Here is a 16,237-nt window from a genome sequence, read left to right as displayed (position 1 = left end):
ATTTGAGACCCCCAGCGTTTCACGTGGCAGACTCATAGTAAATATTTTGCACTTGTCGCACAATGGTTATTCCTTTAGCATTGTTGTAATGAAGCTTCCTTTAAATGTGGTGATGAAATCCGTGGCCTAAGAACTACCGGTAAAAGAATGCAGTTTCGTGTGAAGGGTGAGACACTGACTGCGACAGCAAGGTTTAGCGTAGCGCTTGAGCATTTCGGTTGGTCTTGTAACTATACGCGGGTCCGACTAACCCGGACGCGACATACGGGGCTGCGCCAAAATTTGTGGCAGCCTCAAAAGCTGGAACACGCTGTGTAGGGCATGTTATTAAATGGCGATGCCACTACGCTGCCCGTAAGGAGCCGGGCCAGTCAAATTACATCCCTTTCAGCTTTCAGCACTGATACTACAGCGATGCTGTTAGCCTCTCGGTGGTCGACATTTTACGTGCCCGAGTCCGTCAGCCAAAATCTGGGCCGATCCCCGCGTCGGCGCAGGGCAGGAGCAGTGGTTCGTACCCCCGTAAGGCAGACGCTTCAAGCACTCAGCAAGGTGAAACGAAAAGTGCATGCATTCTTTGTAATCACGCATACAACATACAGAACAGCATTCGTTTCAATAAAAAACAAGCGCAAGAGAAACACGCATCCAAACCATATATTTGATGATAAAGCGCTCCTCATAACGATGCGAAGCACGTAGCGCTCTCCGCATACGTTTTCCGGTAGAGATTGTTGCGCAGGCTGCCGCCGCGACGGCAGCTTGCGACGTGGGGAGTGACGTCTCTGACCTTTCGTATATAAAAGAACCAGCCTAGCAACTGATTTCATTGTTCTTGAAGCACAGCTATAAGTGCGCAACGCATAGTTAGGACTCCCGAGGAGCAGCGTGAATACGAGGAGCGGCAAAAGGAAAAAGAAACAGCAATAGGGCCAGCGGCGGTGTGCTGCCAAAATTACCATTGCTCCCATTACTCTAACTTACCATTACTACCATCACTGTAAAGCAATAAAGCATTGAATACCGCCCTCAGCCGTTGTATTGGTGGTTTTCTAGTTTCGCTGGACGCCCACTTACTCAGGGCTGGATGGCCAGTAAGTTATTGCTTTGCACTTTTAATCTGAGAATATTTAGGATAAGAAACATGTGGTGTGAATTTTATGTTTCATGACATTTGTTTTCGGAGTTCCATTGTGATTATTATGAGGAACAATTCAGTCAAGAATGTAAAAGTCGGTATGGGCAGCTTTAGCGATGGAATAATGTAGCAATAGAACCCGCATATATGGCATGAATAAGCATATAGCATGCATATACCTAAATATATGCGGAGCCTCCACGCAACGGCGACGGCGAGAATTCGCTTGGAGTGTCCACATTATTGCGACGGAAATCAAAGAAAATGAAGCTCAAAATTTAATACTATGCAGCACCTGTAACTGCATCAGCCATGCACACAGTTCGATGCCAATTTGTCGACAATTACACAACGACGTTAACGTGATATTCATGACGTTAACAAACGCTACACCTCCAAAAAGCTGTAGAATATATCTGGGTGCCAGGTCACGTGCGACTGCTGGGAAATGAAGGGGTCAATCAGGTCGCTTGTGATGAAATAATTACTTCCCGATACAAGCATCCCTAGTTTACATCCACATACAAGCCCGGAACACCAATAAATGTTCTTCTTTCTATACACAGCCTACAATCAAACTTAACAAGTGCACGGGGCACAATTATTACGACAAGCTTAGCCACGCAACCAAAACCAGTAGTAGGCATACAGATGCTCCGTCCGTGGATCGAGGACCCACCACCTTGTCAGAAGTGTGGTGTACACTGCAACAGTGCACATGCACTGTGGGAATGGTCCTCCATTGCCACTCCCATCTACATGCACTTCACACTTCATTCGTTTTATCCACAATCACGGCTGAGTGGCTGGCTCGGATCACCACTTCTCCAGACAAGCTTTACCTGCAACGCAACTTGTCCGCGCCGCACTAAGACACGCTGAGTGAGGCTCTGGACTGAGGGATTCGAATTTAGTTTAATTAAATAAATGAAGCGTTTTCTATTATTAACTCGCGGCCACCCAACTGTTATTTTATCTTTTGTAGTAGAGTGCCACGCCCCCACTCCTTTTCTTTTTCTTTTTGACAAACAAGCTCACCTAAAATACTTGCCACCCAAGGACACAGACACCATTTCATATGAAAAGGAAACCAAATACAAAAATACTCTCTGACGGTAATTGGACCAGCATTCCTTCTTCAGCACTTCTACTGAAATGCATACCGTTACCGTGTAGGAGAAATTGCAGAATTTAGCTGTTCGATTCCCCGAGAGTCCCACAAGTTACGCGGAAGTGCTGCTTCGCGCACAGCGCGCCTTAATGGAAGCAACATCATCCGCTGCTTGCGTAGCCAAAACTTGCATTTTCTTGCCCACGCGCTCTGAACCGGGCACAGCCTCCCCAAAGAAGGAAGCGTTGTCGTAGCTTGTTCTATGAAAAATAAGCGCGTTTACGCAGTATTTACGGACGCCTTCAGGTCCAGGCATAACAATAGAAGAGTCGTTAAAATAATGACGCCCATTTGTATTGCTTATATTCAAAAGCATAGCAATACCGCGCTTTGGCAACTCCTGCATACGTTGCATGTGTTGGAACATGTGCGCACGAGTTCCAATGGCATGCGAGGACTGCGAAATTCACGACTGCAATTACCTTTTATAAATGCACCATGTATTTGTGTTTCCTTCCGCACACTTCCAAGCAGTAATGTTTATGTGCAGTATAACTCATTGCATGAGGAGGCGCAAGTATGTTTGTTTGGTGCTCTGTAATAATATAACGATTCATTATTCGCATCTTTTTTTTTTTCAACGGAAAGCAGGGGGGCGGTTGCTCAAAACAAAACGAAATATTTATTTATTTATTTATTTATTTATTTAGAAATACATTGTCTGAGATGCAGGGGCTCAAGGCAGATCCAACTGCCTCACGAGAGAGAGAGAGAGAGGAGAGGGGAAATGCAGGGAGGTTAACCAGAGGGGTAGGTCGGTTTGCTACCCTACGCTGGGGAGAGAGGGGAGGGGAGGTAAAGTGATAAGAAAGCAGAGATAAAGAAAGAAAGGAGCACAAGCATACAATCACAGTCGGTCACTGTCGCTGCATACTGTCACTGCACAGCACAGTAGCACTTGCAGCATTCTAAACATCTGTTCAGGCTACAGCCGCTTGTCCAATTCTGTTGCCTTTAGAAACTGCAACAGTGCCCTCGTCGCCCTCTGCTGCGATGGCTTGTGATGGCGGCATTTTAGAATAAGTTCGTCTATTAGAGGTCTTCGGTCAAAGCGCGCTATCGCGATTGCGAGCGATCGTCTCTGTAAATTATAGCGAGTACAATTTTCTGCCTGACAAAGGCCCCCCTACGCGTACATAACTCAGAGGCGGTAAGCAACAAGAACACAGCGAAGCAATACAGAAACATCAAGTGAAAAAATCAATGCAAAAGGCAACGAAAGAATAAGTACAAGAAGCTCAAAAATTATTTACAATATATATGTACATTATTCTCAGTAATTAGGAATAATTCTTATAAACAAGGTTGAGAAATTTGCAGAACATTATACAAATAGGTAGACATAGTTGAAATTATAAGATAAGCAGAAGTCAGAGTACAATCCGAAGTATCGGTCGAGGATGGCCGTGTCCGAAGTATCACTTACTATTGGCCCATTTAATGATGTAGCCCGAATGTAAACTTGAGAAACGCTGAACTAATCGAGCAGAAAGGAGCTTAAGGATTGTTTTAGTAGAGGCCAGTAGCTAAGTCCGGATAGCTGAGAAAAATAGGAAAAGCTGAGTCTTGCCACTTCGCACATGGGTGGCGCAACCTTCACAGACGAGCACAACTCAGACTTCTTTTGCTTGTCGAAAGAAGTCTGCTCGCTCGCACCTACAAATGTGCACTCCAAGAAATAGCGCTCCAAACAGTCTAAGCCGTGCTGTACAATAAATTCCGCCAGCTGTCGCGTCATTTCTTCACCTTATATGTATACACGGAAACGGAACGCGCCGTGGTTGCTTAGTGTCTACGGTGTTGGGGTGCCAAGCACGAGGCGGCGGGATCGAATCCCGGCCACGGCGGCCGCATTTCTATGGGGGCGAAATGCGAAAGAACCCGCTTGCTTGGATTTGGGTGCACGTTAAATAACCCCGCGGTAGTTGAAATTACCGGAATCCCCAGCTACGGCGTGCCTCATTATCAGAAAGTGGTTTTGGCGCGTAAAAGCCCCATAATTCAAATTAATACGGAAACGTGCGCGAACGGTGCCGCGGTAGTTAAATTGTATAGAGCATCGCACGCATAATGCGAAGACGCGAGATTGTTCCCCCTTGCTGCGGCAAGTTGTTCTTTTTTTTCATCCACTGTCATTTATATTAATTTATCATTTATTTAATTCATTTATTAAGTACAAGTAACTGCCCCTGTGTCGTCCGTGGTCCTTGTTTATTGGCTTCTTATGACACTACTAAAATAGGGACCCTCTGTTAACCTCCTTTCTTCTCGTTCATTACATAACGAGGGTCTCGAATCCGGCAACATTGATGCCTTCAGGTAGCACGTGTGGGTTTATTGACCAGTTGCCTTCACCGAAAAAGATCACGTACTCATGACGGCTGCGTCAGAAAGGATGTTTTACCCCGTCGCCAAGGTTTGTGAGTGGTGGCGCTGGCTAACACTCCCAGAGTTAGTTCTCGTAGTAACACATAAATACCCCAGAATGTGGATGGGAAAACGGCACCGCGGTAGCTCACTTGGTAGAGCATCGCACGCGTAAAGCGAAGACGTGGGATCGTTCTCCGCCTGCGGCAAGTTGCTTTTTCACCCACTTTCATTTCAATTTATTTATAATTTCTTGAATTCAATTATTGTACAAGTAATTTTTCCCCTGTGTTATCCTTGGTGCCTGTGTTCGCTTCTCATATATATATATATATATATATATATATATATATATATATATATATATATATATATATATATATATATATATATATAACCAATCTTAAAATGTCATCTAGTGCCGACCATCTAGGTTTCAACAATAAAAAAATTTTAAAGAATACATCGCATAGTATTTGTCCTCTGTTAACAGCTCTATTTTCCCAGTCACTATCAACTGGTGGTATTCCTAATGACTGGCGCATTGCTAAAATAATACCCATTTTCAAATCAGGTGATCGCGCTTCTCCCCTTAATTATCGTCCCATCTCCTTAACCAGCACTATTTGTAAATTACTCGAACATATCATACACAGTCAAGTAATCAACTTCCTTGAAGACCATAACATTATTTTTAAGCATCAGCACGGTTTTCGCAAGGGCTACTCATGTGACACACAACTTGCCGGATTTATTAACGACATACACGCACTAATAGACGCCGGGTTCCAAGTTGACGCAATATTTTTAGATTTTTCTAAGGCATTTGACCGTGTTCCACACCATAGGTTGGTACTTAAACTTTCACAGCTTAACATTCACCCTACTATAATTGCATGGATCACCGATTTTCTCTCATCTAGAATTCAATTTACATCAGTTAACAATTCTAACTCATGTTATGCTGATGTTACGTCTGGAGTTCCACAAGGCAGCGTACTTGGTCCTTTACTCTTTCTAATTTATATTAATGATTTACCCAGTTGCGTTTCATCTAAAATCAGACTATTTGCAGACGATTGTGTAGTTTACCGATGTGTAACAAGTAACACCGATAGCCACTTACTACAAACTGACCTGGACGCAATAAGTGCATGGTGTTCTAATTGGTTAATGCCATTAAATATTTCCAAAACTAAACTCATGTCTTTCACCAATAGGCCACGAATTCTAACCACCTACTCCCTTGATAACAACCCTGTGGAACTCGCAACTACTTACAAGTACCTTGGCATCAATCTTCAATCAAACTTATCATGGAATAATCATATTAACCTTACCCTTGCCTCTTCAAATCGTACTCTCGGACTTATTAAACATAACTTAAAAGAAGCCCCAATGCATGTTAAAAAACTAGCATACACAACATTAATCCGTCCTAAACTAGAATACGCGTCTGCCATCTGGGATCCCGAACAAACGTATATCATAAGTAACATCGAAGCCTTGCAGAACCGTGCTGCGCGATTTATATTTTCAGATTATTCACGTTACACCAGCGTCACCGCGTTAAAGAATAAAGCTGACTTGGACAACTTAGCACTTCGCCGTAAAATTTCTCGCCTAACACTTTTCCATAAGCTTTATCACCATCCATCACTTCACGATGATTTCATTCAGTCACCAACAGTTATTTTTCCACGCCGTGACCATCCATACAAAGTCAAACGCATTAACTGCCAGTCATCCCATTATGCATCTTCGTTCTTACCACGCACAATAACTGAATGGAACGCCTTACCATCAGTCATTGCCACGGAACCAGACTTGACTAAGTTTCAACATTTAATTCGCTCACGACTTGTCGACTAATCGTATTATTATTCTTTTTTGGGACTTTTACAGTGTTTTTCGATATTTGTTGGTGTTTTTAGTGCAGTTGCCTTATGTTCTCCTAATATGTACTAATGTTTTCTCTGTAATAATTGTGACCTAATTATCTTGTATGTTAACGATGTTTCACTGTATTATTACTTCTGTTAACCTCTCTTGTTTTTAGTATGTACAAACTACAACCAGTGCTTGTGATTGACCCCCCCCCCCCATGTAATACCCTCGTAATGAGGGCCTTTGGGGGTATTTTGAATAAATAAATAAATAAATATATATATATAGCAAGTCAGTTCTGCAGAACCCACAAGGTATAGAGGAAGCGCCATGAAAGTAAAAATTGTAATCCTGCGGAATGTAGTGCGAAGCTGCAAAAGAAACCCGTATGGGCTTCCTTGCTATAGCTTTATGCTACATTCGGGTGGATGACAACTTTCTCTCTCACACACACACACACACACACATTATATATAAGTATATATATATCCCTGCTTCGCAAAAGTGTTTCCCCCGTACGTCCCCAGCGCCAATCTCAATTCCCGTCTGCAATTGAGATTTGCGGTATGGCGGTTATCGGTGCCTGTCGTCAGAACAAACATAACTGAACTTACTCTCTTTTCATTACTGTATTTGCGTAAGTGGAGGCCTCTCGGTCAAGTCAAGTTTGAAATGCATTTTAACGCTCGAAGTCGCAACCTATGTATGCTACCGTATTTCTTTTTATTTTTCTTAAGATTAGTGAAGTGACAACTGCTGGTATTCACAGCTGAGCTGTATAATGTTGGCGCGGAACATTCGCAGCGCTAAACGAAAATTAGTTATGAAGGTTATTTTCATGCATCCAAAGTACCCTTCCTGGAGTTTCTTTTTTGTTTAGTAACTTACGTGTGTACTATACTATCAGGACATAATTGACATTGTGTAAATGTGGACGTCGATTCAAGTGCCGTACTCTGCGTACGATCGAACATCCACTCCGTGCCCGCCATACGGTGCGACGACGTTGGGTCCGCTCGAGAATCCAAACCCAAAGAGCCCCTCAAAAATAAAGTGCGTGGGCGCTGGACGCGGGTCGTTCGGGCGCGTGGGTCCCCTTCCCGTTTCCGTGAAGTGATGTTCGCAGGAACCGGAAGTCGGGGAGCGTGGTTTCCGGTTGAGTCGTCCCTTTTCTTCCTGTCATTGGAGTGGTCGAGGCTTCTCGCCGGCTGCGGAGGGAACGCAGCGGGAGTGGATGCGCCCAAAGGTGGCTAGCTCCCCATTCCCCAGACATCAGCTGCGAAAGCGTCATTGCCGGCCGCAGTATAGGGACTAGTTTCGCGGTTGCGACCGCCCTTACGACAAGTGGCCATCCACTTACGTTTCCGTTATTTCCCAACTACGAGGGTGCTGGGGCATCTGTGTTTATTTTCTCAAAGCTGAAGCGCTGCGCTTTAGCGTCATGCCTTTAGTACGTCGCCTTATTTGGATTTAATTTTATATGCCTTACCACTTTGTGTCCTTAATGGGGAGCAAAACTACATTCGCATTCGGGAGCGCACGAATACGCGGGAGCCAAATCCAGCACGCTAAGTCACCAGAAAATAAAAAAAAAACATTCAGTGAACACAGGATGGGGAGGAGCTGCACAGAAAACGGATGATTAGTTATCAGAGTTACAGCCGCGTTAAGCTCCCAGCTCTTGTTGTTGAATTTCCTGCGTTCTTCCTACGAAAAAGAAGAGAACAACCTTCGTGCGAGGGAGCGCGAGAGCACGTTTGAAGGTAGACTTAGAGCCATTGTTTTTTTTTTCTTTTTGTTACTTTCTGGGCCCAGGTGGAAGCCAATAAAAGCCTATCTGAGTCAAGTCCTTGTCGGCTGTTCCGTGTGCCACATATTCAATAATGTTCCATGCGCCAGATAAGAACCAATGAGCTCTCGCAATTTGGTGGTCAGCCGTGTCCGAAACGAAGTTACCTTTACGTTATGGCTGCTTGAATTAATGGGTGCATCTCATTTAGCACGTAGTGCAAGGCAATTTAGAGCGCAAGCCCGAATACAGGCACAGAGATTCGGATGCTACGTTCGTTTTTATGTTTCTTCCTATTTTTTTCCTATTCTTCCTATTTCTTCCTATTTCCTCATATCTGGTTCACCTCCCTGCCTTTCCTCTTCATTCTCTCTCTCTCTCTCTTCCTATTTTTTTAATACATGATGTTTAGGACATGCTCATGTTTTTAGGAGGCACCGGCTACCTTTTCTCATAGAGCAAGCATAGAGTAAATATGACATAACAAGCCGGCATTAAGCAAAAGAAAGGTAACACCGAATGAGTCAGACGGTCAGGTGAGGTAAATGCACTCAAACAGTCCACCACACAAATCACATCAAAAACAACTTTGAACATGGTCATGCCACTTAAATGTACGAGTAGAAAGATGGCTCACAAATAACACATTAGAACGCAAAGTCAGCTTATATAGAATAAATGCAAATAACAACAGATATCATATTAGACGCCCTAGAAAGCGAAATCAATTGTCATGCCCTAAATACAAAAAACACGAAGTCAGGTGACATCAATCCGAATAGTTACGGGCCCAGAAAGGAGTAGAAACTGGAATCAATAATTTCTAACAATATTACTTTCAACAATATTACACAGCGTTGTGTGTGTCAGATGTGCCTTCTGTTGTCCGTGTCAAGCTTGCGATAACAAAATAAGTTACTCCTTATCAACAATCCCCGGAGGTTCACTAGCGCTCGCTGTTGTAACGTATCTGTTGGTCATGGGCCTAGGATCTTTTTCATCTTTAAATTTTTTTTGAGGAGGAACCACTTTATTTAAAGCCCTAAAGAAATGTGCAAACCGCTGTTTATACCGATAGCCTCAAATCTAGTAGCTGGTCCAATATCGACTATGCATGTAGGTTATGCGTAAGGGAGAAAATAAGCAATGCTCAGATGCAACATGTCTGCACGTGTGCCACTGAAAAACACACTAAACCAAACTTTAACAACCACGAGTCTGTGCTTGATGCAATTCAACGTACAATTCTATGAAGACAAACATTTCATAACATCAAAATTAAGGTTAAGAAAAGAAGGAAAGAACAGCAAAAAGAAAAAAGCAAAAAAAAAAGAAATGAAAGACCAGATGTGCTGCAGTAACAAGAAATTTCATCATTCTGTTAGTTAGATAAGTAATACAATTTACAACTCAATTTAAGACCTCTAGCCACCTTTATTTCTATTGGCAGCTCATTGAAAACTTTTGCGCCGGCAAACTAAATTAACCGTTCACGGTACAAATTGCTACATTTGTGTAAGTTGAAATTCAAATGAGAAACTTGCCTAGTGATATATTTTGGAAGAAAGAATGTACTCGATGGTAATGGAGAATTAGTTTGGATTGTGTTGTTTATCATGATGCAGATCTTATGATTTCGCAGTAACATAAAGCATAAGATATCGAGCTCTTCACAATAATTTGCACTTGAGAGGCAAAATGGATTAAAGCTTATGATTTGTAATGCCCGTTTATGAAGACGCCTTAAAGGCCATAAGTATGTTACATATGTAACTCCCCAAGATTCAATGCAATAGCTAATGTGAGAGTGCCGTAACGAAAAGTATAAAGATCTAAGCACGAAAAGGGGAAAATACTACTTGGCTTTTATCAGAGTGTAGCACCCAAATGCTAATTTTTTACGCACATTGTTGACGTGATCCTTCCAATATAAATGACTGTCGACAAAACCCCCTAGGTATTTGAACGAAAACACTTGCTCAATTAAAGTAGCGTCTCGCGCGAGAGTACACGGGTGTTTTTCGCCCCCATCGAAATGCGGCCGCCGTGGCCGGGATTCGATCCCGCGACCTCGTGCTCAGCATCCCAACACCATAGCCACTGAGCAACCACGGCGAGTTGTTACGCATGTCATACCACTATCTGCTTCAGGGAACGGCACACAAATGCGAAAAATGTGCCGACAGGAATTGCTGTGAGCAGCAACTGCGCGACCATGTGTGCACAAGCCGAGCGTAATACGGTGAACACAAGCGACAGACTTATACGACAACGGCCGAGCCCTCGCCTTACCAGGATTTCGACGGCCCACTTGCTATGAAACTGTAGATGCATCCTGAATTTTAGCATTCATTTTTCATACTCCTATTAGGGCGACAGCTCCTTCATAGTTGCAGGGGCGAAGCGAATGGAAGTCTGGTAAGGGGAGAGAAGTCGGCACTCTGTAGCCTTGAAGAGTTTGGGGAAATTCCACAGGAATTTTACACACAGTTGAAGAATTGACTGCTGTCGCAGTAGGTAAGTTATTCAATCAGAGAACGAGCAGTCGCTAAAATTCGTTTAATTGTTTACTTTCCAATTGAAAAAAAAGATTATTGTCTGACTTTATACGTCCCGAAGCAAACAAACTCAAATCGAGGAGCACCAGCGCTTATTATATATTTTTTTTGTGAGCGCGAGTTTCCATAGAAATGCAGCCGCCGTAATTAAACATCGAATCTTCAGAATTCCATGGCCACTGTGGTACCGTGGTAGCTTTATAATTTTGCGTAATTATGTGTCGGAGAAGTAAACAACGCAACGAAATATTTATCTCTAGCGCCTACAATCATTTAGATCTCGCCAATAACCCTGAAAACTATTGTCCATAACTTACTACCCCCTAAAGACATCTGCAGTTGGAGATAATTTTGTTAGTGTTTTCGTTGTTAATGAATTGCGACAGTACGTGAAGGACAGGGGCTGAAGAGATCGCTGTTCGGAATTTTTAGCTGTAAAGGAACGAAAGAAAGAAATTTAGACGTCTTGATTTCTGAACCAAACTGGGTTACCGCGGAAGAAGCAGCTGCTGAGTGCCATAGGAACAGTGACAGTATAGTTACAAATAGGTCTGCGAATAAACGGCATGTGAAGTGTATGCGACACGTGGAAGAAGAGTAGCTGTCGGAGCACCTAGACCAGCGACGCACAGCGAACTTCGGCCACAAACACCCCCGGCAACTATCAGCACCGCCGTCCAGGGTAATGGCACCTTTTAGACAGCTCTAAGCCCCTTTGTAGCACAAAGGCGACCCGAGCCCTGCTTGATGTGTCTCCTTGCATGACTGGTTTCAGGGTGAAACTTGAATATCGTGACAAATAGTATGGACTATCACATTACTAATATGTTTTAGCCCCGGAACAAGCTTTCATTCTTTAGTTTGTATAAAATTTACAATCACAGAACAGAAGCAGTTGAACTGTGACAGGCTTCCAGCTAGCATAACACTCTTTCAGGGGTCAAGTAGAGACCATTCCAGCCACGTCAAATTACCCACAACGCCGTGGCTACACAGCGTTTGTACCACATGGCGAACGTGTCAGCACCTTAAACGGCCGAAAGCGGCGGAACTATGGAGGCATCCTACGAAGAAATCTGGCCAGCCTTCGGTAGGCACTCTGACGAAGGATATTTCAAATTACCCCTGTCCTGCATCAACCAATTCCAACTAACGCCTGCGAATCTCCTAATTTCATCGCCCCACCTAGTCTTCTGCTGTTCTCGACTGCGCTTCCCTTCTCTTGACACGCATTCTGTAACCCTAATGGTCCACCAGTTATCTAACCTATGGATTACATAACCTGCCCAGCTCCATTTTTTTCTCTTAGTGTGAATTAGAATATCGGCTGTACCCGTTTGCTCTCTGATCCACAACGCTCTTTTCCTGTCTCTTAACGTTAAGCCTAACATTCCTCGTTCCATCGCTCTTTGCGCAGTCCTTAGCTTGTTTTCGAGCTTCTTTGTAAGTCTCCAAGCTTCTGCCCCATATGTTATCAAAGTTATCAATAGTTATCAAAGTCACTTTTTATTGACGTTAAATGATCATACGACTACGTCACCTATGAAGCTGTCGGAAGCACAATAGAGGTTTTTGGAGTTTTGCTACTTGTTGTTGAGCTAGTTAGTCCATAGTTATTGCCAATGAGAAGACGCGAAGGCAAGTAAGAAAATTACCGGACAAAGAAGAGTGACGTCCTTCCCTGTCCAGTCGTTCTCTAACTTACTTTGAGTCTTTTTTTCACCGCAAGCTGCTGGAGTCCGTAGTTATATACATATCAGGAGATACTGGAATACCTTACCAAAGGCGCCTTCTTCTTGCAGACCGAGAATGGCCCAACCTTGGAACACCATAGATCTGCTGCGGGGTGCCGCAGGGTAGTGTGTTGAGCCCCATATAATGTTCATTCTCGTACTCATAGGAATTGCTGAATACTTATCGCGGACGCTTCCTATCTCAACATACGCCGATAACGTTTGCATCTGGGCCTCTTCGGTGACTCGTCCTCATGTGTGCGCCAGGCTTCAGCTGGGTCGCAACTACGACGGCATCTTATATCTGAGAACAAAGCCTCATTGTGTCTACCGAAAAGCTCGCGTTGGTTGCCTTTACGTGCAAACTTATATATGCCATCGTATCCCATCAAAGCACCGGCCAACATGTGTCCTACATGACCAACACACATGCTGCTACGCATCGCTTCCTGGGCATCATCATTGACCGCAACTCCTCGTGGAGAAATTGGCCAGAAATAAGCAGAGTCGGATTAACTTAAGAGGGCCGCCGAGATCGCAGGCTGACTAAAACAAATCGAGAGCAAACTTTGCAAGTACATCAGTATCTTAGTGAGTATTTCAACTGTGTGGGGCAGTCGAGGTACACAGTGTTAGAGTAATTAGTATTGGCGCACTATTCGGCTGAACGTCGGCCGAACACTGTGTGCATTTCATGCTTTTCTGATGAGCTTTCACAGCTAAGTTAATAACGGAGGGGCCCTTACTCCGGACTCTCGTTTCAGTGCGATCGCTGGACTACGTTCCGCGTCGCCGCACTGGGAGGGGAGATACATTACATTCTGCTGCAGCCCCCTCGCGGTTAGACGTATTGCGAGTTCACCGCTTTATTTATTTTATTTTTATTTTTTTGTGTGTTTCGGCAACCGAGGGAGTTGTGGGAGGCAGAAAGAGTCGGGGCCCAGTGAGCCGCGAATCGCTCGACTAACACACTGGCCTGCGCAGACCACCTGTCCCTTAATGGTGACAACCACTATAGAGATTACAAGTGGGATCTTCCAGTAATACCGTAGGATGGTCTGTGTGCCATCAAATAACACCGCCGCTCAAATGCATGAAAGAAAGAAAGAGAGAAAGAAAGAGACAAAGAAAGAAAGAGAGAGAGAAAGAAAGAAGGAAAGAAAGAAAGAAAGAAAGAAAGAACCTTTGCTGAGGGCGGGATGCGAACTCATAACTCTTCGGCCAAGAGCCAGGTGTTCGAACGACTAATGACGATGATCGTCGAGAAGAAGTAGCAACAATGCGTATTTTGGCCATAGCGCACCGGCAATTACATACGCCGCGAATGTACATAGACCATTAACAGCTACCGTTGCCGACAACGCTTGTTGCGCATAGGAAACAACGGCTGTGTCATTTAGTCTGATTGTAGCCGCTGTCCTGTCATGTGTGCTGTTCTTATTTTAATATCGACATTACAAATGAGAACGGATGATAACACACGAGATCGCCGGCAAGAAATTGCGGACAAGCACGGATATGGCACGACAAAAATAATACTTTCGGCTTTGCCCGAACTGAAAGCCAGGAAAACGCCGTTAAAAGTGCGAAAAGAAAATCCGTAAAATGCAATTTGAAATGACGTCGCGCAATCTAGTCGCGAACAGCATACACCTCTTGGGGTCTAGTTTAATATTTTCGTGTGTTCCACTCTACTTTATTTTCATTGTTTTACTAAGCGACACAATACTCCTGTAAGATGCCGGAGAAAGGTCTGAATAATTTTTTGTGAGAGCTGTAACTTATTTTAACTCAAGCACAAATTCAAACTGATACAATGAACTCGGCGCTTTCCGAAATACAAGCCGTAACGCTATAAACATGATTATGAGACACTGACATACAAGAGCGCACAGCGCTTCAGTGCGTTGGGGTCCTTCATTATTCGGCGCGTAAAACACAAACAGTTGCTTCGCAAAAGATCGAAAAGAGCAGAAAATCAATGCTGAAGCAAAGGAGGATCGACATTCACAATATAAAGCATTCCAAGGCCATTCCAACAATATAAATACTGCTGGAGCTTACATTTCCGTACCTATAAACACTACAGATAGTCGCTGAATGCGCCCATTTCGCTAACCAACAGTAAACGTCCACCATATAAATCTTGGAAAAGGGCCGTGGTTACAACGTATAAATATACACCTAGATTGATGCGGTGTCGAATACATTTGTACATCAATACATGGAAAAAAATTTTGTATTGATTTTGTCGTCTGCTGATGGTTAGGTTAGCACTAGTAAACAGTTCATTTCACGCTGAGAGAGTACTTGTCTTCTCCATTTGTTTCCTTCTTCTGTAAACTGGCTCACCGGTACTGTGGTTCCATTTCCGTTGTGTCAGGCTGAAAGATCACAGGAACCGGGGTTGAAATGGAAGTGTCCCAAGACGAAGCAAAAATCGATCGTTCCCAGTTCACGTAAGATGTCGTCCCGTTTCACTGATGAACGTGGCCTGAGGCGAATTTCGATGCGTGGTCAGCGTAGCCACCTAGGTGGCTTGTACTTTCTTTATTATTGTTTCTCGGGAAGAAATTCGCCGAGGTTATTTTTGAACTCGTAGCTGAAACCACCAGGATGACAGTTTCGCCTGCTATAAAGCGGCATTCTCGAAGAATCATTTGTTACGGGTTAGCGAATAAGGAGGGCGGCTACTTGTCAACATTCGCTCGCCTTTTTTAATGCGATAGCATTCTATGCTCCATTACGCGAAAATCCGGCGTCGTAGTCGGCGGCGTGACCGAATGATGGTACCAAAAATGGCCTACGGCAAAGAGTAAAACCTAATGAAAAATTACTCGAATTGACTTCAAATTTCTCAGGGAGGTTCTTGCAAGCAAGGCAAATGAATTCCTTCGAAAAGAGTATTACGTAAATTTCAGTCTGGGTGAAAGTCGAACCCGGGCCTTCGGGGTGCGAGCCGAACATGCTTCCCCGACGCCACGATTGCTCCACGGTTCTGTTTGACTAAACGTGCGACCTGATGTGTGCCTCGTTCGGCACGTGACGGCGCAGCCAGTGGGGAGCAGGTGACGTCATGGATGTATAAAATGAGCGTATAAAACAAAAGGCAATAATGTCCAATTGAATGCCGCTGAGCGGTCCTCTGAGTTATGAACTCATCGCGGGCAAGCGAGCGCGTTGAGATACTTGGCGCGTTTTCATTTGGCCTTACCGAGCCGCAGTGAAAACGCAGGCGAGAGTTCGCGTAGACAAGGAACGCGCAGAAAGAAACATTTCACCAAAGCGACTATAATGCTTTCCCATACCCATACGTAAGCAGTCTTAAGTGTGTCAGTTGAATTTTTCGTAAATAGTCATTTGACGCACACTTTCTACCGTATGAACCTTCTAGCATGCCCATATTAGCATGCCATCTAGGCTGTGGGGTTTTTATACATACACTACTCTCATGCAAAACAAGCGCGACAACCTAGAGGCAATCATAGTTATGATGTACGTTACAGAAAGCCAGAAGGTAAAAATTTATCCTCAACTATGCATTACCTAACCTTCACGGCTCACAGAGAACCTCTTCGACGTTGAGCAGGGGCA

Source organism: Dermacentor variabilis, chromosome 5, assembly GCF_050947875.1.
Source record: "Dermacentor variabilis isolate Ectoservices chromosome 5, ASM5094787v1, whole genome shotgun sequence".
Taxonomy (NCBI): Eukaryota; Metazoa; Arthropoda; class Arachnida; order Ixodida; family Ixodidae; genus Dermacentor; species Dermacentor variabilis.
This window is presented reverse-complemented; position numbering follows the sequence as displayed.